Genomic DNA, 26,493 nt, shown 5'->3' with positions numbered 1-26,493 from the left:
ATTAGCTCTCTCTTTAAAGAAAATTACTATGTTCTATTCACCCTCATTACAAGCCCTCATTATAATATAAGAAAAGAAATCACATTTTTACAGGGTGAAGAAGAGGAGTTTCAAGCCATCCATGACTAGGTAAAAGAGGACAACATGAATGGTAGTTCTTCAAACTGTGCCTTATTCAACTGGAACACAGGAAGGTATGTCTCTCTGTGCCATATCCTTTTTTGCCTTGTCAAAGTGTCATATCCTCTTCTGCCACAATTCAACAAATCCCTACTGGTGGCTTTTAGATGAGTGTTGCAGCAGCATTTATCTCCTTAATTTTGGTTACCTGCTAATCCTCACCCACAAGCCAACTCTCTCTCATACAACAGCTATCAACCAGGACTTCCTCCATGATACCTGTGTCATCTAAGACATGTGAAGACAGCCCTCTACATGTTTTGAACTGTTTTTCATGCTGCATCACAGGAAAGTGTAACATATCGGGAGGAAAGTGATATCTACCCTCTTTCCCATACATGAGCTCACAGATGCCCATGATTGGCTTGTGACATTCTGATTGGGAATCTCCCAACAATAGGGCATATTCTTTTCTGTTGCGGCACTTCGAGATTTTAATTAGAAATGTTGGATGCTACTAGAACTTTGCATTCGGCTGTCTTTGGTGGTGATGTTATTAGAATGGATGTTAAGCCTCACTCACAACCCACTGTACGTGCTACTACAGGCGGTCTATGGTAAAAAATTTGGCAAAACCATGCTTGAGAGTTGCACAACACTTAGGTGTGTTCAGCACCGTAGAAGGTCGCAGACTGCCTGTAGAGACTTTTGGTCCTGCACATGCAAATTCTAAGGGTCTTGCAACAAATCAAGAACGCATACACTACATATGGGACCCGTACTCCTTTTGTACGCCTGAACCAAGTCAGCAGCATGGCTAGTAGGAGCTTCATGTAGCATGTAGCATTGTAGAAGGGAAGAAGACCACCTCATTTGCTGTTTTTATTTGAGTATATGTTAATTTACCATGCAGACATCAAATAATAAAACATGAGTATAAGGGAATAACACATTTTATTACATTGCAAAAAAATCCCAACTAAATAACCCAAAAGTTTGAGCACTGAAACACACTTTGACTCTGAGCTACTGTCCTGCTCCTACTCCTGCTGAGTGGTGGGACAGGGTGCCGGGATATCCTTGTCCTTATCACTGAGCATGGCACAATGGCCTGACAATGATGATGGGATTGCAATGTCCTCGCTTCTGGGCATCGTTAGCTGAAACATACATGAAAATCTCATCTCATCTCATTATCTCTAGCCGCTTTATCCTTCTACAGGGTCGCAGGCAAGCTGGAGCCTATCCCAGCTGACTACGGGCGAAAGGCGGGGTACACCCTGGACAAGTCGCCAGGTCATCACAGGGCTGACACATAGACACAGACAACCATTCACACTCACATTCACACCTACGGTCAATTTAGAGTCACCAGTTAACCTAACCTGCATGTCTTTGGACTGTGGGGGAAACCGGAGCACCCGGGGGAAACCCACGCGGACACGGGGAGAACATGCAAACTCCACACAGAAAGGCCCCCGCCGGCCCCGGGGCTCGAACCCAGGACCTTCTTGCTGTGAGGCGACAGCGCTAACCACTACACCACCGTGCCGCCCTACATGAAAATCAGCATATATAATATTAATTACATAAGCATATAGATACTGAAATGAATGTTTAAAGCATGTGTATTTACCTGTGAAAATACCTCTGGTGGGGTGCTCTGCCTTCTGCTGGCTTGAAGGCATACTTCTCCCTGTCCGTGCAGGGCTTGCCGGTGCTGCTACCATCATCATCAAATTCTTCCTCCTCCTCCCCCTCTGCTGTTTCAGGCTGAGTTACTTCACTTTTGCTCGCTTCTTCTTGGGTCCCATTTTCTAAACTTTAAACTGAAAATTTTAAAATTTTTCTCACAAAATATCCAATGTTCTTCAGTAGAAAGACAGATGCAGAATGCTGCAGACACGCTGGTTTTATACCCACTCCTAGCTTGTGTCACACGCAAGTTATGAGTGATTGTAACGTGCTAATCACACGCGTCACACATGCTTCACAAGTGCGGCCTGTACTTGTAGCACAGGAAACTGATAAAATGCAAGTCTCACACACTCCACACTCACTGAACATGCACTGACCACGTATGTCAGACATACGCTTTCCATGGGCTAAAGGCGCAATTTTTCCCACGCCTCAAGGAAGTCAGGCATGCAACCTGTACTTGACAAATACTTTGCCTGTACTCCTCCCCCAAACTTTCCCCCGGGTTCACCATGACCCTGCAGCATGGCTGCGAGCTACCAAACCCTGCGACCCATGCGTGTCCAAAACACTTACGGTGGGTTGTGAGTGAGGCTTTAGTGAGCATGCCACATTATGCAACGAAGAACCGCTGATCTCATCTCATGACCAAAAAATTTGTTTTTATTGTACTGTATTGTATTGTATTGTACACTGATAAACATCAGGAAGTCATCTTGGCTTTATTGGATCTGTCGTTGGCATTTTATACAATTGACCATTCACTGCTATTGGAAAGACTATGTGATCATTACGGAATGTGTGATATAATACTTCCATGGTTTCAATCTTATCTTCTTAACCGCACCTAGTCAGTTAAAATTGGTGATGTTATATCGTCTGACAGAACATTGCTTTATGGTGTTCCTCAGGGCTCTGTACTAGGCCCTCTTCTATTTTCACTTTTTTGCTCTCTTGGAAGAAGTAATTACTGCTCATGGTTTTAGATGCATGATGTACGCAGATGATGCTCAGTTATATATTTCTATTGACAAAGCATGATCATCCTATGACAACTTCAGTAACTGAGTTGTGCATAAAGGATATTGTGGGTGGCATAGTGTTGTAGTGGTGAGCACTGTTGCCTCCCAGCAAGAAGGTTATGGGTTTGAGCCCAGTGGCCAACGGGGGTCTTTCTGTATGGAGTTTGCATGTTCTCCCCATGTCTGCATGGGTTTCCTCTGAGTGCTCCGGTTTCCCTCAAAAACATGCAGGTTAGTTTAATTGGTGGCTCTAAATTGATTCTGAGTGTGAATGATTGTTTGTCTCAATGTGTCAGCCCTGCGATGACATGGTGACTTGTCCAGGGTGTACCCTGCCTCTTGCCCATAATCAGCTGGGATAGGCTCCAGCTTGCCTGTGACCCTGCACAGGATAATTGGTTATGGATAATGTATAACAGCTGATAAAACAGAGGTTCTCCATCGTATGTCCAGGTACAAGCAATATGGCAAGATCAGTCTCAATATGGATAGCATATCTATTGACCTTAAACTGGTTGTTTGTAATTGACAGTAAACCTGTTGAGAACAACCAAACTACAAACATGGACTCTTTGAACTACAATTCCCAAGAACCACAGTGCCCCCTGTCACCAGCCTATTGATTACAGCTGCCACTCATTCCACTAATTACCTGTCACACTATTTAAGCTCCTCACTCACTCCACTCCAATGCAAAGTATCATTCTGTGTTTCTTTCAGTTCATACCAAGCCTTGTATTCTTTGTCTGCCTCTCATTATTCTGACCTCTACTTACTCCCTATGTTTACGTTACCTCTCTTGCCTCTACCATTCTGTTTGGTTATCGATCGACCCTCGCTAGTTTCCTGACCACACTTCCTGTCTTAAGATTTGGCTTTCTCTACAGTTTGCATCCCGCTCTCCTCTGCATATACATCCATAAGTGCTTGCACTCTGACAGGATACTTCACTGATCATGGATGTAGTGGAAGAGGCGAAGCAAACTGCTCTGAACACTCAAGGATGTCTTCTAGGAGAACATCAACAGATGCTTGCAGACCTCAACACTCGTATGGTGCAGCGCACAACTGTGATGTTGCAGGCCCTCCTAACGCGTCCTAAGTCTTCTCCTAGTCCAGCATTGTAACTCCCCATTCTGGAGAAATATGCTGGAGATCTTCTCGCCTGTAAAGTTTTTTTACTCCAATGTTCCATGTACTTCTCTAGTATGCCAAATCTCTCCGATGAGCACAAGATCACCAAGTTTCTGTCCTTCTACACTGGCAAGGAGCTATGATGGGCAAGTGCCATTTGGAACAAGGGCGGTGAGCAGACAACATCATATGAACGATTCTTCACACAGTTCAAGAGTATTTAATCATGAACCTGAGGGGATTGAGGTTGGTGAAAGTTTGCTTACCATATCTCAGGGTTCCAGAGGAGTTGCCGAATATGCGCTGGACTTCAGAACATTACTGGCGGCCAGTGGATGGAATGATCCTGCCTTGAATGTCATCTTCCGCCAAGGTCTTCGTCCCAAGATCCTTAGTGAATTGGCTTGTAGAGATGAACAACTCATGCTTGACTCCGTCATTCATCTAGCAATCTGTCTAGACCTTTTGTTAACACATCAACACTCTATACAAGAAAGTACCAAACTGGTTAAATCCTTAGAGGACAACACACCGATGGAGGTATCCCGCACCCGTTTGACACGGACTGAGCATGAGAGAAGGAAGAAAGAGGGTCTGTGTCTCTACTGCGGGAGCTCCAAACATCAAATCAGCCACTGTCCCATCCACCCATCCCGTACAGCTCCAGCTGTAAGCACAGCTTGCACAGTGAGTCCGGTGAGAAAATTAAATTCAAAATCCTTTAAAATTCCAGTGTTACTCAAGATGGCATCCTCCACACACATTTTGTTGACTCAGGGGCAGAGGGGAACTTTATCAGCAGTCTGATCGTCCAGAGGTTCAACCTGCCTACAACCCCTCTGCAAAGTGCAATCAGCATTCAAACCATCAATGGAGGACCCATAGGTGATGGTTTTGTCACCACTCGCACCACTCCTATTCAGATACAAGTGGGAGCATTACACTTAGAACTCATCTCCCTCTATGTGACTACTACTGTACACCATGACATCATTCTTGGTTACCGCTGGCTACAGCTTCATGACCCCTTGGTCTTGGCAGAATAAAGAAATTCTTCAATGGTCACCCACCTGCTTTCAGAGTTGTCTCTCTTATCCCCAAGTCAGTCTTTCCTCCACCTCTGTGGAGAGTCCACAGCCGGACTCTATGGAGAATGTTCCTGAGTGCTATATGGACCTTAAGGAGGTTTTTAGCAAGGGGAAGGCCTGTGGGCTACCACCACACCAACCTTATGACTGTACTATCTACCTACTGCCTGGCATGTCCCTGCTGCGTGGTTGTATCTATTCCCTATCTCAAAAGGAACATGCCACCATGAAGGAATATATCCAAGAGGCCCTCAGACAAGGGTACATCTGCCCTTCCAAGTCTCCTGTGTCAGCTGGCTTCTTCTTTGTGGAGAAACAAGGTGGTGGACTTCTGCCATGTATCAACTACAGGGGATTAAACCAAGTCTCAGTCAAGTATCCCTATCCTCTTCCCCTTGTTCCTGCAGCCTTAGAGCAACTCTGATCTGCCAAGTTCTTTTCAAAGCTTGACCTACGTAGTGCTTATAATCTCATGAGGATAAAGAGGGGCGATGAATGGAAAACTGCCTTCAGCACTACCACCGGCCATTTGGAGTACCGGGTAATGCCTTATGGCCTTTCTTCGGCTCCTAGTGTGTTCCATTGCCTTATTCATGACGTGCTACGGGACATGCTAGGCAGATATGCCATCACCTACATAGACAATATCCTGATTTACTCCCCAGATGAAAGAAGTCACCAGGAGAATGTTAGAGTGGTTATCAAATGCCTGCTGGAGAATCATCTCTATGTAAAAGCAGAAAAATGTGAGTTCCATCAGGATCAAATATCCTTCCTGGGATATATCATCAGCACAGAAGGAGTCAGCATGGACTCAGCCAAGGTTTCTGCTGTCATGTCCTGGCCAACACCCACTTCCATAATGGACTTTCAATGTTTCTTAGGCTTTGCTAACTTTTATTGCTGTTTTATTGGGGGTTTAGCACGATTGCCGCTCCCCTAACAGCTCTGCTCAAGAAAGGACCAAAGCACCTCCAGTGGAATCCTTTGGCAGAAGAAGCACTTTAACCGACTCAAGCACGCCTTTACCTCTGCCCCTGTTTTACAGCATCCTGACCCAACCAAACCATTCACCTTGGAGGTAGATGCATCTGACACAGGGGTAGGAGCAATTTTCTCTCAGTGTTTTGGTGAGAAACACAAGATTCATCCACTAGCCTTCTTTTCAAGGAAACTCATCTCTGCAGAGAAGAACTATGATATGGGAAACAGAGAGCTGCTCACCATCAAACTAGCCCTCGAGAAGTGGCACCACTGGCTGGAGGGAGCTACGCACTCCTTCGTAATTCTCACTGATCACAAGAACCTTGAATATCTCAAGAAAGCCAAGAGGTTAAACCCACATCAAGCCAGATGGGCACTTTTCTTCATGGGCTTCAATTTCACAATTTCATTTTGCCCCGGTTCTAAGAACATTAAGGCAGACGCCCTATCTCAAACCTTTGACCCATCACGTCACAATTCTGTCACCCACCCCATTCTCCCATCCCAATGTTTCTTACAATCTATTACCTGGGATCTGGACAAAGAGATAAGAGAACATGCTCACACAGATTAACCAGTTCATCGCTTCCTACTCTGACTGTACCCAAGCGAACGTTCCTAGAACCCCTCCCGCTGGCAAACTGTGCCCCCTCCCGATTCCTCAAAGACCCTGGTCCCATATAGCCATTGACTTCATCACAGACCTCCCTCCCTCACAAGGCAACACCACCATAATGGTAACCATTGACCGGTTCTCAAAAGCCTTAAAACTCATCCCATACCTGGCATTCCCATGGCTTCCCAGACAGCCGAGCTACTCTTCCAACATATATTCAGGTACTATGGTATTCCTTAAGACAGGGGTGTCAAACTCAAATACACAGTGGGCCAAAATTTAAAACTTGAACAAAGTCACGGGCCAACATTGAACAAATGAACCTTTTAATATGGACCCAAACAAGTTTTGCTTTAACATTGAATATGGAACAGGCAACGCTTATTACTATACAATATGTAACAATAGTGCAGACATGCTAAATCAAATTTCAAATAAAAAAAAAAATCAATGGCATTAATTTATTAAATGAAATTTAAATAAAAATCGTATGCCTCTTTTCTATTTGCAGCCTTCTGATTTAAATATCAAAATAAACTTTTTCCACAGGCTAATAATTTTAAAAATAAAACAACAATAATAAATCAATCAACCATTCAAGCCCATGCCTTGGAGTAGCAAGAAAAAGTGCATAAAAAAAAGATTAATTGTTGCTCAGTTTGCTACACACTGATCTAATCTGATGTGCCCAAGCCAGATACCTGGCATCTCTTCTTGGATGCTAGTTCATCAATGTCTGGGCTCAGGCTCTGAGCTGAGGAAATCCTCAGTATCAAGCGAAGGTGTTCATCAGTCAGACGTCTCCTGTGAGATGTTTTGGTCATCTTCATTGAGGAGAAAAGTTGCTCACATAGATAAGTGCTGCCGAACATGGAGAGCATCTGAGCAGCTTGGGTGCGGAGCTGAGGCATTGTGTCAGGGATGAACTGTGGAAACTGTGTGGCGCCCACAGCATCATACTTTGACTTCAGCGTGTCATTACACTGGAGTTCAATCAGCTCCATTTGGAGGTTGGTTGGTGCATTTTCCACATCAACTGCGAAGGAATTACTGAGCAGTTCAAACCTACATTTCTGGACATCAAAGTCGGCAAATCGCCGGCTAAACTCAGTGCCAAGTACACTGAGTTTTTCAGTAAACTGTGCGCATGGGAACACGGCGGTAGAGATCTGCATTTTTATGGTTTGGCAGCAGGGAAAATGGCCAAGGTTTCCTTGCAGCATCTGATTCTCCCACAGGCACAGTTTAGTTTTAAAAGCCCTCACTGCAGTGTACATGTCTGTGATGATGCACCCCCGCCCCTGAAGCTGCAGGTTCAGTGCATTGAGATTGCTCGAGATGTCACACAGAAAGGCCAGCTCACACAGAAACTTTTGCTCCCGGAGCTCTGCTGTGTCCTTCCCTTTGCTTTCCAGAAACTGACATATTTTCTGACTGACATGCCAAAACAACAGCAGAGCATTATGGGATTTGTAGTATTAGCGGTGAATGCGCTGTATACACAAATCCGATGAGTAATCATTTGGGATTGCCTTGCGGGCCAAATATAATTACACTGCGGGCCAAATTTGGCCCACGGGCCAGAGTTTGACACCCATGCCTTAAGACATAGTAAGTGACCGGGGTTCCCAGTTCATTTCACATTTCTGGACTTGCTTCATGGAAAGATTGGGGGTATCAGTAAGCCTCACGTCTGGCTATCATCCACAGTCAAATGGTCAAGTAGAATGAGCCAACCAAGAAATCATCTGCTTCCTGAAGATCTTCTGTATGTGTCACCAGGGTGACTGGGCCTGATTCCTCCCGTGGGCTGAGTATGCACAAAACTCCCATAAACATTCTGCAACCCAACTAACACCATTTCAGTGTATACTCAGCTACCAGCCGCCCCTGTTCCCCTGGGACTACACACCAAGCCAAGTACAAGCAGTGGAGTACTGGTTCTCTTGCAGTCAAGCTATTTTGGAGGTACACCAACGTCGAGAGATAGTCAATGCTAAGTATAAGGAATATGCGGACAGACACAGAGGTGACAATCCAGACTTCTCCCCGGGCAACAGAGTATGGGTTGCCACTAAGAACCTCGGAGAACCCAACACCTGTTGAAAACTTCAGCCACATTACATCAGGCCATTCAAGGTACTGAGTTGCATCAATGAGGTCTCGTACCGATTAGAACTTCCCCCTCACAGCAGAATATCTCCCACATTCAATGTCTCCAACCTGAAACCTGCCATCCTGGGCCCTCTTGCTGAGAACACACCAATCCAAGAGCACCCAGCACTTAACCTAAAAGGTGAACCTATCTACCAGGTAAATAGAATCCTCGATTCCAGATACAGAAGAGGTCAAATTGAATACCTGGTAGATTGGGAAGGTTATGGACCTGAAGAACAAAGCTGGGTAACCGCTAAAGACATTTTAGACCCTCTGCTCAAACAAGAGTTCCATGCTCAATGTCCTGACAAACCAGCACTGAAAGGAGGAGGTTGCCCAAGAAAGAATGTAGCTCCCAGAGGGAGCTCCTTGGGCGGTTCTGTCAGTAAACCTGTTGAGAACAACCAAACTACAAACATGGACTCTTTGAACTACAATTCCCAAGAACCACAGCGCCCCCTGTCACCAGCCTATTGATTACAGCTGCCACTCATTCCACTAATTACCTGTCACACTATTTAAGCTCCTCACTCACTCCACTCCAGTGCGAAGTATTGTTCTGTGTGTCTTCCAGTTCATACCAAGCCTTGTATTCTCTGTCTGCCTTTCTTTATTCTGACCTCTGCTTACTCTCTACGTTTATGTTATCTGTCTTGCCTCTACTACTCTGTTTGCTTATCGACCAACCCTTGCTAGTTTCCTGACCACGCTTCCTGTCTTACGATTTGGCTTTGTCTACAGTTTGCATCCCGCTCTCCTCTGCACATGCAGGTACATCCATAAGTGTCTGTACTCTGACAGTAATCTTGGAGTTACTGTAGATCCTCCTCTCCAAATGAGCAAACACATTAAGAACACATGCTTATCGGCTTATCATGCACTGAGAAATATAGGCAAGATTAGGAAGTACCTTGATCAGGATGACCGTGGAAGTTTCATACCTGCTTTCATCGCTTCAAAACTTGATTTTTGCAACCGCCTACTATTTGTCTGAAATCGACAAACTCCAGTGTGTGCAAAATTCTGCCAAAATTCTGTGGTTAGAGCTAAGAGGAATGATCACACTTCTCCCATCTTAAAACATTTACATTGGTTACCCGTCAGAGCAAGAACTGATTTCAAGGTCCTTCTCTTAACATACAAATGTCTCAATGATCAAGGCATTAAATAACTCTTGACAACACTGCAAAAAATAAAAATCTTAGGAAGTTTGTCTATTTTCAAGTCAAAACATCTAGCCACCCTTATTATAAGACATAATTGCCCAACAAGCAAAACCTCATTTAGCTAGAAAGGCTAGTTTTTAGACAGTCCATCTTGAAAGTCTTGTATAGACAAAATGTCTTGAAAAAGTCTTATTTGGAGCACCTTTGAAAATAAAACAAGTTTTTTTTTTTAAAACAAGTAAGTACATTTTGGACATTTGTCAAATGCGGTTCATCTTGTTTCAAGAAAAAATAACAAAGTATGCTTGTTTTGGGAATAAATGAACTTTACTGAAATCTTTGAATCTTTCATTACAATTCAACTCCACCTTACATATCCTAAGTTTACTGCGACTGTTTTCTCAGTCATTCAGAGTGAGGTCCTTCTAGATGCTGTACATACTCTAGACCAGACAAGTGCCTTCAAAAAGGCTATGAGTGAGTGGAGGGCGTTTTAGTGAGGTCTTTTTGGAATGCTGTGAGTTAAGTTCAGTGTTTTTTTTTGTTTGTTTGTTTGGGTTTTTTTTGTGCCTGATCTTGTAAACCCCTCGTACACATGAATAGTCAGTGCCCCCAAAATACGCTGTTGCTTTGGCGTTGTGTAAGCACTGTAAGTCAAAATGCGTAGACTTTTTTAAAAATTATTATTATTATTTATTTTTTTTGGTGCCTGAGGTCCTGGGGAAGTGGAATCCCGTTGCTGGGATACATCAGAGTGTCCGCCATATTGGATGTGGCAAATCTTCCCCATAAACCAATGCAAGTAAATGGACTGAACTTCATAAAGCCCCTTTCTACAATAATATTTAACTCGATGCCTTTTATTCACCCATTAAGACACACACGTATATATTTGGGAAACAAACAGGCATCAAAACAACACATATAACTTTTAATGTCTCATCTCATCTCATTATCTCTAGCCGCTTTATCCTTCTACAGGGTCGCAGGCAAGCTGGAGCCTATCCCAGCTGACTACGGGCGAAAGGCGGGGTACACCCTGGACAAGTCGCCAGGTCATCACAGGGCTGACACAGACAACCATTCACACTCACACCTACGGTCAATTTAGAGTCACCAGTTAACCTAACCTGCATGTCTTTGGACTGTGGGGAAAACCAGAGCACCCAGAGGAAACCCACGCAGACAACATGCAAACTCTGCAAAGAAAGGCCCTCACTGGCCATGGGGCTCGAACCCGGACCTTCTTGCTGTGAGGCGACAGCACTAACCACTACACCACCGTGCTGCCCGTTGTAGAATTTAACAATCCTAATATTAGTATATTTATCTTAAATTCAGTTTTTACTGCTAAGACTTTGTCATGAATTTAAGTGAAATACCCTTAAAATGAAATAAATTAAAATGACTTGAATGGCTAAATGTAAGAAGTACAATCTTGTTATAAGAACTATTTTGATTATTTTGAGTTAATCAGATCTTACATAATAAGTTCACCAATCTTATTTTTGGAATTATTTCATCTAAAAACAGGTTAGAGTTTTCATCTTACTTTAAGAAATCTTACCAAGTCAAATTTGACTAGTTCCATTGGCAGATTTTTTTCACCTGATTCAAGCAAATATGCTTTGTTTTAATCTTTTATTTCTTATTTTTGAAAGGCCATTTTTTGCAGTGAAGCTATAAGCCTCAACATAACTTAAGATCATCTAACCAAAGTCTGCTCGCAGTATCATCATCAAACTCAAAGAGCTACAGAGATAGAGCATTTATGGTTTGTGCCCCAAGACTTTGGAATTCAGTTCCAATTAGCAGCCGCACTGTAGAGTTTAAACAACTTTAAATCCCCGCTCAAAACATTTCTGTTTGTAAAATACTGTTGGTTTGAGTTTCTTTGTTTATTTTATTTTCTAAGTTTGTATGAGTGCTGAGACTTGGTGTGGTGCTCCTAAAGCCATTTTATTATTTCATCTCATTATCTCTAGCCGCTTTATCCTGTTCTACAGGGTCTCAGGCAAGCTGGAGCCTATCCCAGCTGACTATGGGCGAAAGGCAGGGTACACCCTGGACAAGTCGCCAGGTCATCACAGGGCTGACACATAGACACAAACAACCATTCACACTCACATTCACACCTACGGTCAATTTAGAGTCACCAGTTAACCTAACCTGCATGTCTTTGGACTGTGGGGAAAACCGGAGCACCCGGAGGAAACCCACGCGGACACGGGGAGAACATGCAAACTCCGCACAGAAAGGCCCTCGCCAGCCACGGGCTTGAACCCGGACCTTCTTGCTGTGAGGCGAAAGCGCTAACCACTACACCACCGTGCCGCCCCCATTTTATTATTATTATTATTATTATTATTATTATTATTATTATCTGACAGCAAAATCATGACGAAAATCATACTGTGTAAACCCGGATACAAGTATGACATACTGTTCACACGCAGACAGATGGATGACTATAAAGACTCAGGATTAGGATTAGACCCCCACCAACAAAGTCATCCCCTCCTGCTCTGGAAGACATCCTGAATGGATACAGACAGTTATGATAAACCTGTCTTTGCATTTCTTCCTGGTGAATGGCAATGTGAAAGGTCTCATGGATTCTAGCTTGACTGCATAGCAGGATGACCCAGACAGTCTAATCCTAAATAGTGTATTGATTGAAGTAGCGCTCCTTGCATTTGATCTATGAAGCATTCTTAGCTCAACTGCAGCAAATCCATGAATGGATTTTTAAAGCTGAAATAACTTTATATGAGTCAATCGCAAGAAAAAAGTGCCTTCTTCTTGTTCTGTCTTGCTCGCTAAAGGGAAAAACGAGTTCATCACAATTCTCCTCACCTCGTCTGGTGCTAAAATAAAACAAAGACAATGTAGATTAACCACAGAGTGCTAACTTTATAGAGGCAAATTAATGGCCCAGATACTTGCATTGATTTCAATAAGACCGAGCAGTGGAGCAAGAGGGGTAACATTGCAGGCTCGATAAACATGCTGCTGAGGGATTTCAGCTATATTACTCAGAAGAGAGTGGATATAATTAGGATTGTGCAGAGCTTTGCCTCACCTACTACCCTCCTTTAGTTTGACTCAGGATGGCTTTTATTACTCGGTTGATATATAATAGATCAGGCAATACACAAAGAAATTCAAAAACGGCTATCAGTACATCTCGGAAACGCTATATTGTTTTAACTTGGAGCAAGTGGTCAGGAAAAAATCAGCCAAATGAAAAATAATTGCTGTGATTATCTTTCAAAATGGCAGGAGATTCTTAGCTATTTGCCAGCTGTCAGTCAAACAAGGAGGCAGAGTAGTAAACATCAAGCAGCAATAGGTAAAAGTGCACATTTTGTTGTTTAAATAAAATGGTAGTCTTTCTACAGGCAGAAAGATACACCCTGTATCTGAAATCGCTCACTTGTTCATTACTCCCTATTCCCTATATAGGGAATTACTATATAGGGGACTATATAGTGAGCTCATTGGTAAAATGAAAAAACAACAACAAAAAAAGCTTTCGGACACTAGTCCGTCGCGTTGGTATTTACATCATTACTGTCACACAATTAAAATGTGCCAGATCACCCGGTTGGTGGGTTTTCAAGATAATAAATACATGCATGTATTTTTGTGATAAATACATATTATACTGAGCGTATTTCCCACATTAATAAATACAAAGTACCTGCATCTTTCAGTTTTTTTTAAATCAAGGCTGAATACCTTCTTCTTTGACGCTGCCTTTTATAAAATCAAATTTAATTTGATTTTAATCACTTTTAATTTGATTTCTTTCAGTGTGATCACAGTGCATGATGGGATATATTGCTTTGGTTAGTGACCATTGGTTGTACACTACTTTTTGTGATGCATTGTGGGATACTTTGAGTGCACTATATAGGGTGTAAATAATCCTCACTAAGGTTTCGGACAGAACTAAAAATGGCGTCCCCACTATATAGTGCCATATATATATATATATATATATATATATATATATATATATATGATGGACTCTCCCGTTGGAACGACGTATGAGGTTCGAACAACTAATCTAGTGTTTAGGGTTCCTTGAGGCGACAACTGCTCAGACGCAGGTGGCTCTTGAGTCCTGCAAGTGACTTACAAAGATGACCGCAATGAACGCAGGTATGGAGGTTGGAGACATGTACTGCTGGCACTTGTGCAGCTGCTTTAGTTCTAGCTCTGTCTACACGCAGCTTGTCGATGCTAGATGCTGAGAACTGTTTGATGCCATTGTGGCACACAGACCACCAAGCCCTTCGATCACTGGCACACTGCTCAAAGGCTTTCAAGTTGATGTTGATGGCTAATAGGTTGGACTTCAGCTTATCCTTGTATCGAAGCCAAGGTCGACCAACATTTCTATGGCCACTGTCAAGTTGGCTGTACAGGAGCTGCTTGGGTATCCTATCGTCCTCCATGCGCACAACATGGCCTGCCCAACAAAGTTATGATTGCATAAGAAAACTTTCTATACCACTGATACCGCAACGCATAAACAAGTCCGCATTAGAGACTCTGTCTTTCAGAGTAAATCCACAGATGGTGCGCAAGCAGCTCTTGTGGAAGACATCAAGTTGTTGTATATGCTTCCGATAAGGCGTCCACGATTCCGAGCCATAAAGCAGTGTGGTGAGTACGACAGCTTTGTACACCTGCACCTTGATTTCCAAGCGAATTCCTCGTTCGTTCCAAACTCGATGACGCAGCTTTCCAAAAGCACTAGTGGCACGGGCAATATGGTTAATGATCTCATCATCCAAAGATGCACTTGAGTTGACTATGCTACCAAGATACGTGAAGGTTCTCACATACTTCAGGTTCTTTCCATCTACCTGTAACGGAGTTTCAGGGAAGTTGTGAACTGGTGGTTTCTGTTTGACCCCCTTCACTTGTTTTGGCATAGGGCAGGGTTGATGGATAACCTCGGTTTTCTTTATGCTGATCGTTAGGCCAAAGGCTTTACAGGCAGCAGAGAATCTGTCAACAAGCTGCTGTGCTTCCACTAGGGAGGTTGCCACAAGAGCAGCATCATCTGCGAACAGTAGATCCCGTATGACGGTTCTACGAAGGAGTGTTTTGACTTTAAAGCGCTGGTGATTGAATATACCGCCACTTGTTCGGAACTGAAACTTCACTCCAGTATCGACATCAGCAAATGCATAATTCAGCATGACCGAGAAGAACAGTGCGAACAGGACTGGAGCCATTACACAACCTTGTTTGGTGCCGTTGGTAACATCAAAAAGATCTGAAGACTCCCCGTTGGACACGACAGAAGCCATCATTCCATCATGGAAGGATGTTATGACTCTCAACATGTTGACTGGGATGCCAAGTTTCTGCAAAACTTTCCAGAGAGCTGCACGGTTTACAGTGTCAAAGGCCTTGGTAAGGTCTATGAACACCATATATAGCTCTTGGTTTTTCTCACGAGCTTTCTCGGCAACCTGACGCAAGGAGAAGATCATATCGATGGTACCCCGACCAGCACGAAAGCCACACTGAGATTCAGGATAAATATCATCAACAATGTGCTTGATTACTCTGTTGAGCATGAGTCTGGCCAAGATTTTTCCAGCAGTTGAAAGGAGAGATATACCGCGGTGGTTATCGCAGATGCTTCTTGTGCCTTTATTCTTGTAAAGATGGTTAATAGAGGCATCTTTGAAGTCCTGGGGAACTTTTCCGGCTTTCCAGATCTCCACAAAGAGGCTATGCAACTTCTGAACCAGTTTTCGGCCACCATATTTGAAAACTTCAGGTGGTATCGCATCTTTTCCAGGTGCTTTGCCAGAGGAGATAAGCTTGATGGCATCAATAACTTCTTGAAAGGTTGGTGTAAATGACAGCTCCTTAATTTCAGGGCGCTGTGTGATAGATGCAATGACATCGTCATCAGTTACAGAGGAAGCATTGAGCACTGTATCAAAGTGTTCCTTCCAGCGTTTCAAAATATCATTTTTATTGGTCAGCAGTGTTCCATCTTTTGCTAAAATTGGTGACACTCCCGATTCTTGAGGACCGAATACTTTCTTAATGCCATTGTAGAAGGCTTTTGAATCCTTCCTGTCAAAAGCTGCTTGAATAGTCAGAGCATGCGAAGACCACCAAGCCTCCTTCATCTGTCGAAGCGATTTTTGCACCTGGCATTTGCAGGTTTTGTATGCCTTCTTCTTGGTGGGCGAGTTTTTATCATTGATCCACGCTTTGTGAGCCTGGTGCATTTTTTTAATCAGCTCCTGAACCTCAGTATTTTGGTCATCAAACCAGTCTTGGTGCTTGCGGAGAGGTAAGCCAAGAACCTCCAAGGCGATGGTATGTGTTGCATCTCGCAAGGCTTCCCAGGATGAATCAACGTCATCAGTTATTTCTACAGAGTCTAACGCCGCATCAAGAGTTTCAGCTAGTACCTTCTGGGTTTCAGTGGTCTTGAGAGGCAGGACATTAATACGCTTTGGTACAGGGGATTTCTTCACTCTCCTTTGCTGTAGGCGAAGTGAGATTTTGCTGCGAAGCAGGGCATGGTCTGAGAGATAACAGCTGTTATGAAAAGAGCATGTGATGTTAAAGTCACGAATATCACGCTTCTTTGTGATAACATAGTCAATCATGTGCCAGTCCCTGGAGCGAGGATGCATCCACGTAGTTTTGCGGCAGTTTTTCTGTTGGAATAGTGTGTTGGTGATAGTAAGATTGAACTCTCTGCATAGTGACAGCAGACGAAGGCCATTATCATTCATGCGACCAACACCATGATGACCTAAAACACCGCCCCAAGATCTAAAGTCAGCACCGACCCGAGCGTTGAAATCGCCCATAAGGATAAGCTTATCCCTATGTTGGATTCCAGCAATTACGTCCCGAAGATGTTGATAAAAGTCATCTTTTTCTTCTTGTGGTCTGCCCATAGTCGGAGCATAGCAGCTAACAAGTGTAACACGAGTGTCACGTACCAAATCCAGGGTCAATGTCATGATGCGATCTGAAAGACCTTTTGGGAGAGATTGAAGCGACTGGGCAAGATCGGACTTGACGGCAAATCCTACACCAGAGAGACGCGGTTCATCGTGTCCCTTGCCACTCCAGAAAAAAACATAGCCGCCCTTCACTTCCTTCAGTTGAGAGATGCCAGCAAGACGTGTTTCGCTGAGTGCAGCAATGTCGATATCATACTTCTTTAGTATTTGGTAACTCCTGTGTAAAGCGTCCTTGGGTTTGTGAAAGGCACTATATAAATTGAACTTATTATTATTATTATTATTATTATTATATAGTGAGTAATTTCAGACATAGGGATAGTTTTGCTGTTTCTTCAGAAGCATGGCACTCCTCCACTCCACCATCATCCAACCTGAGTGATAGTTTGAAGGAGTGTGTGATATGGTAGTGGCAACATCCTAGTTTAACATTACTGTCCATGAACCAAGTCAGATCCCATGAGCACTCAGCTCTGCACCTTTATCTAGAGAAGACACAGTTAGTATATTCATATCATAACATATTGCATTCATTCATTCGTCTTCAATTGACAATCTCATTCTTCATCTCAGAACGCAAAGTACACTGAATGTTGAGGTACACCAGCTACAACAGCTAAAGACCACATTGGTTTCTACTCCTGTCAGCCAAGAACAGGAATCTGAGGCTCACCAAAATTGGACAGCTAAAGATTGGACCAACATTGTCTAGTCTTTTCAACGGTTCAGTTTTGGTGAATCTGTGCCCACTGTACTCTCAAATTCCTGTTCTTGGCTGACAGGAGTAGAACCTGATGTGGACTTCTGCTCTTCTAGCCCATTTGCCTTAAAGTGCATATCCTGGACCAATTTAATTTTTTTATATGAAAGTATGTCCCTTTACACACTCATCCAGAAGGGTAATTTTGCACAAGGCCATCTGTCTACAGCAGAAAAAAATAAAATAACAAAACGCATCTGGAAAAATCCCAAGGGAATCTGGAGCCAGATTCGTGATGTCACCTGCGGAACCACCAGTAGGCTGCGAGAGCTTGCACGGTTTCAGTGCACAGCTTGTGTCGACCAAGTTTAGCAGCTAGTGATTTTGCAGTGAAATATGGAATTGTCACTTGAGCGCAATGTTACTTCACCTTTGGATGATGATAATGAGATGTCAGAGTTATTTCTTACCCTGGCAACAGTCAACTTGTGAATTGCCAATTTTCTTGGTCTTTTTCTCAGCTCTGCTTGGTCCTCGGCTTTGAGGGCCTCAGTGGATGCGACACTTTGCCTTCTGTCAGGGGAGACAAACACGGCTGGCTCCTTTGGTGATGCTGACACAGACGGAGATGGTGCTGCTTTGGGCATTCTGACAGATAGAACTGCGTCTTTTTTCAGATCAAGTTGCCTTGTGAAGCCCATTTCTCACTGCAAACGGTTCTCAAAGTCTTCGGGCCTTGTGAAGTGAGCACCACAAATAATGCTGTAGTCTGTAGCATGTACCGGTAGCCAATTTTTCCGGGTGCCTCGCATGAAGTGCTCCCATTTCTCTCTCATTGTCCGGTCTTTTGGAAAATGACGAGTACTAATCCCATCAAGATTGGTGTTGCTACACCCTTCTATGATACATCTGTTAACCATTTTAATAATTACATGATAACATTGAAGAAATTTGCAGAAAACCACCAGGTCATTTTCTCATAAACAAATCAACGCTGACATAGGATTCAGAAGGAGGCGTCCCACACGTGATGTCACGAAAATCAATGTTTGCCGGGAAATCCAAATGCCAAGTTTTTTCAGAAGTGGATGAATTCGCCTCAAATGGCTTGATTTCAACTGAATTTTTCTGGTATTGCGCAAGGTAAAAAAATTGCACAAAATGCAAAATGTGACAGATATTTGACCAAAGTTTAATATAAAATAGGAAAATTACATTGATCTTGCTCCTGAATTTACCCTTGATATAAACTTTAAGGTTCAACATGTTTGTATTCTGTGATACTTTTCTGCTCACCACACTTGTAAAGAGTGGTTATTTAAATTACTTTAGACTTCATGTCAGCTCAACCAGTCTGTGGTGGGTTTCCCAAAGCCTCTTAACACTAAGAGAGTCTTAACTATGAGAGAAAGTGTTCATTGTGCTGCTCACTCGACCATTTAATGATGATCTTTGTGCTGCAATGCTTTTGAGGAACTTGGCACTGATCATTCTCCCCAGACCTCTGTTTTGTTTTGTTTTTTTAGCTCATCTGGCCGTAGGACAAGCCAGGAGAGCTTATGCTATCATGCATCATCTGTTCGTCATCCATCATCGTCCATCATCGTCGTCCATCCACATTTTACAAAAATTGCTACTTCTCCTGGATTGATTGGATTTTGATCAAACTCACATACAATCTTCCCCAGGTGGGTGTGCATAAAAGTTGTCAAGAAATGGTGGAGCCACCTATCATATTTATGATTTTATGGGCATCTGAAATTTTTGGGTGACTCGTTACATTAAAAGCTGCTCTTCATAAACTGCTGGGACATTTTCACTGAAATTCACCCAGAAGACTCTAAAGACATATTCCAACAAGAGTTGTTCACCAGGTGGCACCACCTACCATGGATGAGGCTACAGAGGGGTCACCTGCAAGTTCACAAAAATCACTACTCCTCCTACAGGATTGATCAGATTTTGATCAAACTCATATGGAATGTTCTCCAGGTTGGTATGTATAAAAGTTGTCAAGACAGTGATGCCACCTCTCATATTTACAATTTTATGGGTGTCTGAAATTTTGGGGTGACTTGTTACATTAGACAGATAGATTCTTTATTGTCATTGCACATTACTGTACAACAAAACACTGTTTGAGGGCTCAGATCACAGCAGCATATCAATAAAATAAAAATAAATAAATAAATAAATAAATAAATAAATAACCTTTTAAAAAGCAGCATATTGGCATATAAGCAGCAGTATAAATTGCAGTATGTAATTATTCAATGTAGCCAAACAAAGTAAGGTGCAGAGTGTGAGTCCAAGTCTGGATCAGGCCTCCAGCAGAGCTTCTGCAGCCCTGGGGATGTTTAAACGTTGCTCTTTGTAAACTGCTAGGATGTTTTCACTGAAACTCACCCAGAAGACTCTGAAGACATATTCCAACAAGAATTGTTCACCAGGTCTCGCCACTTGCCATGGATGCAGCAACATTGGGGTCATATGCAATTGAACAAAAATCGCTCCTCCTCCCACTGGACTGATCAGATTTCAAACTCACGCACAACAACAGTGGCTGGTATGAGCTACAGCCTCATTGAGGCGATTTTTTTTTCCAGTGAGTTACTGAGATCACATACTGTATTTCCCTATAGAGTGCTTCGAGGTCAGCGCGAACCCAGCGGCAGCCATATTGGAAGTCAAAGGTCGCCTGGGTCAGGCTGTGTCAGTGCATTGTTGTTCAGCGAAGCAAAAAGGGGTGACAATGCTGAATACGTGTGTCATTGTTGCTGTAGTAGCCGGGGGGAAAAGGGTGGCAAAAGCTTCTACAGACTCCCTAAAGTCGTGACTAACCAGGGAATTGCAGCACAGGAGAAAAGCGAACAGAGGAGACGACAGTGGCTGGCTGCCATCAACCGATCAAATTTAGGACAACTTGACTGTATCCAGATTTGTTCTGATCACTTTGTGACAGGTAGGTTAATATTGTCTTGAATTTCATAGTTACTAAAATAAATGTGATACAAACTATGCCGGCTGTTGTGTGACCGTCGTACTTTCCCTCAGTCTCGTGGCCGCTTCAACATAAAACAACAGGGAAGCAACATGGGAGCAACATTCCCCAAGTCCAGCAATGCAGTTGCAATGTGCACACAAAATAGCATGTCTCTTGTCAACTATTATCCAGGGGTGTAGACTAGGCTGGGATAGTCTCTGCAAGTGTAACACTTTCCCTTTGATCACTTTTGTCTCTCCGTCTTCAGCAGTCAACACCGACACATCGCGGACCCAACCGGACACAAATCTATCGTATGCTTCCATACTCCTTGTAGTTCTGGAAATCCTTTAGTTCACAAAATGGACTTGGGTGAAACACTAGATAGTTCACAAGATCGATGTATGTCACATGTGGCAACAAGCTGGGGTCAGCTTTCCATTCCTTCTCACTAACAGTGTATGGATCTACATTCCCAAATGAAACGTAACTTCTCAGCATAACGCTCCCGTGCCTGCTTATCTAAACTATCACAGTAGTGCTCCATCACTTCAGATGTCTAAATTCTTAAAAAATCCAAGCTTTGAAGCCCTCTAACGCGGAAACGAATCGGTGAATGTAAATAGCTGATGTGTACTCTATGAGCGCTCTGGAACGAGTGACTTCCAAGATGGCCTCGCAGACCGCAGTGTTACTATTTGTAGCATCATCTTGGAGCACTCTATTCTGTGTTTGATGTGAACAATAACTGAAATTATCATTCAAATTATTTTTATGCCATTTTGATTGGCTGAGTGAATTGTAAATAACTGCCTACAAATAATGGTCTGCTCATGCACACTTACTTCGCAATTTTGTATTTTGAGTTGTATGAGATGTAAATAAAACAGTGATTGCATCTGATTTCTTTGCTATTGTTTGACTCTTCGTGTGAAGTTTATAATCAGTATCTCAAAAAAATTAGAATGATAAAAATTGTTGAACTCAATTTTCACAAAATATTGTGATTTGTTAGTGTCTGCCTTTGGCATCGGTAAATAATTAATTGCTTACTCACCACTAATAAATCATGATATTTTGTTACAGCCTCGTCCAATAATAACAACTTATTCTTGACCTGTACCTGCTTTATATATGCATTGAACTGATGCCATGTGATTTAGCTAATTGAATAATTGCATGAATGAGCAGGGGTACAGGTGTTCCTATTAAAGTGGCTGGTGAGTGAATTAATCTGTCGCATAGCGCGATAGATTTTCTTCTTCTCATAGTTATGCTTTATTTATGACTCTTTGAAACAGGAAGCTAACATTTTAAAATGTTTACCAGTTGGTGATGTGTTAAACATAGTGACTGGTGATTTAACTATTAAGTATTTAGTGAAATTGTGTGATTTCATTACTTGCCTTTGGGCTGGTTGTAATTTGTTGTAGGTTTTTTTTTTCCACCTGAAGTTGGCATTAATAATATTGTTCATATACAAACACAACCAGCAGGTCAAGAATTACTTTCAAGTGAAATGATCTTTTTGAAAATCCATTTCAGATGACGGCGGCACAGTGGTGTAGTGGTTAGCGCTGTCGCCTCACAGCAAGAAGGTCCGGGTTCGAGCCCTGTGGCCGACGAGGGCCTTTCTGTACAGAGTTTGCATGTTCTACCTGTGTCCGCGTGGGTTTCCTCCGGGTGCTCCGGTTTCCCCCACAGTCCAAAGACATGCTGGTTAGGTTAACTGGTGACTCTAAATTGACCGTAGGTGTGAATGTGAGTTTGAATGGTTGTCTGTGTCTATGTGTCAGCCCTGTGATGACCTGGTAACTTGTCCAGGGTGTACCCCGCCTTTTGCCCGTAGTCAGCTGGGATAAGCTCCAGCTTGCCTGCGACCCTGTAGAACAGGATAAAGCGGCTAGAGATAATGAGATGAGATGAGATTACAGATGACTTGCAACCACGTGATCAAGATGTGCTATGCCATGAGTTTTCACCATGATGGTGGATATACAAAGCAACTAAGATGGCAGCCGCTGAAAGCGCGTCTGTAAACAATACTGAATTTTCTCAGTATTACCATGATTTGAATGGTTGAGCAAAGATTTGATACAAAGAGAAGATAGATATGTGTGGTTTTGACCCATATTATTTAAAAAAGTCAGACTTTTCTGAAGATAAGATGCTTTTACCGACCATCGAGTACCCAGATATTGTGTTCTATCTGGTTTGGCTGCCAAAGAATCAAGTCCAGTCTTGGACGAAATATAGCCCATTTTCTGAGTGGGTGCCCAGTCTGGATTGTCATAACAATTTTGCTGGTGCTCCTAGAAGCGAAATGGTAATACACGTGTTAAAATTATAACAATGACCGAGTGAACCACCATAAGAGAATGCTCATTTTATAGTGAAATTCTAGCAACACGGAATAAAATTCTTCCGTGATATTATTGAGAAAGCTTTTGAATTTCACCTGAGATAAAATGATTACTGCAAACATGAGCTGTTTTGGTTTTAGCCTCTGTTAGATCAGCCCTGCTGATGTTGTTCAGCCGTGCTCGTCTCCTCTTCATACTAAGCCTCAGAGTTTCCTTGCCCTCTTTCCGAATCACGGATGGAATTCTAAAAAATCGGAATGTGCCACGGTCACGAGTACTGTTGTGACCACAACCATATACAGCACAAAGATATGGCATAGCTAAAAGAATGCTTAAAGTAGTGGAAAAACAAAGAGAGTTGTGCACGCGTGACTATGTTTTGTATGGAATATCGCTTGATCCCGCATTTGTATATCCACCAACATGGCTGACATCCAGGTTTCTATTTTGCTTTGACATCACTTGCAAATCAAGCATAATGCTCAAAGCATTCTGTACGTCCACAAGGTTCTACTGATTTTATTATTTCCTCTGAAATATGCTGGAAATGTGAATTCAAGCAGTTTTACAAAGTCATTTAATATCTGGCTGAGTCGAAGTGCAATAGCAACTAGAAGGATTTCTATGATTTTTTTTTTCAATATGGAAGCGGCTAGAGATAATGAGATGAGATGAGATGAGAAATAAGAAGTTAAATGAACTTTGAACCATTTTCATTTTTGCTTGGATTATAATTACACGTGTATACAAAAAATACAAATGCAAATCTACAGTTTGCAAGTAATCTTTGCAATTAAACTTGAATTAAAGTGCACTCAAGAAGGAAATGCAATACGTGTTTGAATTAGCATTTCCTAATTGAACATAATCCAAACATTGCATTGTCATTTGAATTTAACGTGATATGCTTTCATACATTTGAGGTATTATACAACGATACAGTGTACTACAACTCACACTCACCTGTTTTCACTTTTTATTTTGCTTATTGTGAGCAGCTGATTCCAAGGATAATATTTATTACAGTGTTCAGCATTACGTCCCTGGTGCTAGCAATCCGTCTCACTGAATTATTGTTAAATTATACCCTGTTTATGTTGTTTGCTGACTCAAGGTAATTTATTTCAAAAACAAAGTCTGTACTGAATCAAATGAACAGCCTCATTAATTTGTGGAGTGTTTCATCGATGTGGGTTTTCTCTGATTTTTTATTTTTTCCCTGATGCTCTGTGTCTGACTCTACAGTATATCAGAGGTTTCCAAATGTATTGTCAGATGAAAACCTTCAGCCTGAATTATATGCCTTAACTACCCCTTGCGATTTTAAAGGACCCATGGCATGGTGGTTTGTTGATGCTTTAAACGGGCTCGTGGAGGTTTCCGGATGTTATATCCGCAGCCTTTCTCGAAATGAACCCTCGGCACGTAGATATAGCCTCCTGGGAGAAAGCCCCATTTCAGCCCTTTTCCCAGTGCGTCGTTTTGCTAATGAGAAGCATGGAGGCGGGGAAGGGTAGAGGGTGGGGGCGGGCCATGGGGGAGGGGCTTGACCAAGCTGCGGGCATGCTACCTGTGTGTGAACAGTAGCAATGGCAGGTCAAGCAACAGTCCAAGCTTTCGCTTTTGACCCGGAGTCCGACCCTGAAGCAGAAGCGCAAGCAGTTGAACAAACTGTAAATCACCGACTTCAGCAGGAGTACCTTCAGCGCAGAGTACCTGGCTAACTGCAGGAAGCGGTTAGCTGCACAGCTAATGTAGCCATTGCAAGGCTAACGCACCAATTTTAAAACACGGCAAAAAAACTTAACAGTTATACACTTACTTGTTCGGTGTTTGTGGCTGATGCGGCAGGGATGCTTGGTACGGCCCAGGCTTCAGTGACAGTTGATGTGCAAAACCTGCCCTGTACTGTCCCAAGTTGTGGAAACATTCATCAGGAAAATGCTTCCGACAAACATACACCGTCTTAGGTAGACTCGACGGCGTATTATTGGAGTAAATAAAATTAAGCCACTGCGTCTTCAGGGGCTCTCCCGTCGGCAGTAAAAACAGACTCCTTTCTGTGTTGTCACATCCATGTACAGCGCAATTTCCATGTTTTGCTCGCTTAGGTGGTGCCATGTTGTTGTGTCCCCTATGGTCTCCTCACTACAAAATTGAAGTGACGTATCTATGGTGGCACAACTTCCATGTTTGGTGGCAACTTTTGAGCTGGGTGGGCAATCCATACAGTGGGTGGGAATCCAGAGGGAGGGCGTGGGGATCATCTCCCTTGCTGACGTAATAAAGGGAAGAGCCTATCAATGCGCCATTTTGACGCGCCATTCTCAAATGTTGACAAAAGGTGGGCATAGTTTGGTTTACACATTATGACATTTCTAGCCACTGGGGTGACTTAAGAAGGTCAGAGGAACTCATTTTAACATTAAAAAACCTCAGAAAGTGAAAATTTCATGCCATGGGACCTTTAAGTGAAACTTTTGTAATTAATGGCAAAACTTGTTACTTAAAGCATGTTACTTGTTTTCACCTTATAAAATATAACATCTTTACTATTCTTTTGCATTCTTCTTCTTATTATAACTTCCATCCATCCATCTTCAGCAACTGAGGTGGATGCTGAAACTGTCAGCATCAGGGGCAACTTAGCCTTAGCACAGTCAATCAACATACCTGCATGTTTTTGGACAGAGGAGGGAAATTGAGAGATCCTGCATAAAGCTCATACAATATTACACTTTTAGTGTACTGCCAGCACAGATGCCAGTAAAGTACTGTAATGCAGTGTCTTGCAAAAGTATTCATCCCCCTTTGTGTTTGTCCCGTTGTGTCGTATTACAAGCTGGAATTAAAATGGATTTTTGGAGGGTTAGCACATTTGATTTACACAACATGACCACCATTTTAAAGGTGCAAATTGTTTATTTTTTAAAATTGTGACACAAACAATAATTAAGATGAAAAAACAGAAATCTGGAGCGTGCATAGGTATTCACCCCATTTCGTATGAAATCCCTAAATAAGAGCTGGTCCAAACAATTCACTTCATAAGTCTCATAATTAGTTGATTAAGATCCACCTGTGTGCAACTGTCACATGATCTGTCACATGATCAAAATAATTCACCCTGTTCTGGAAGGACCCTGACTCTGCAACATTACTAAGCAAGCAACATGAAAACCAAGGAGCACTCCAAACAGGTCAGAGACAAAGTTATGGAGAAGTACCGTACATATAGATTAGCGTTGGGTTATAAAAAATATCCCAAACTTAGAATATCCCACGGAGCACCATTAAATCAATTATAGCAAAATGGAAAGAATGTGGCACCACTACAGACCTGACAAGAGAAGGCTGCCCACCAAAACTCACAGACCAGGCAAGGAGAGCATTAATCAGAGATGCAACAAAGACACCAAAGATAACACTGAAGGAACTGC

Source organism: Neoarius graeffei, chromosome 6 (genome assembly GCF_027579695.1).
Source record: "Neoarius graeffei isolate fNeoGra1 chromosome 6, fNeoGra1.pri, whole genome shotgun sequence".
In the NCBI taxonomy this organism is placed as follows: domain Eukaryota; kingdom Metazoa; phylum Chordata; class Actinopteri; order Siluriformes; family Ariidae; genus Neoarius; species Neoarius graeffei.
Note: the sequence above shows the minus strand (reverse complement) of the source record.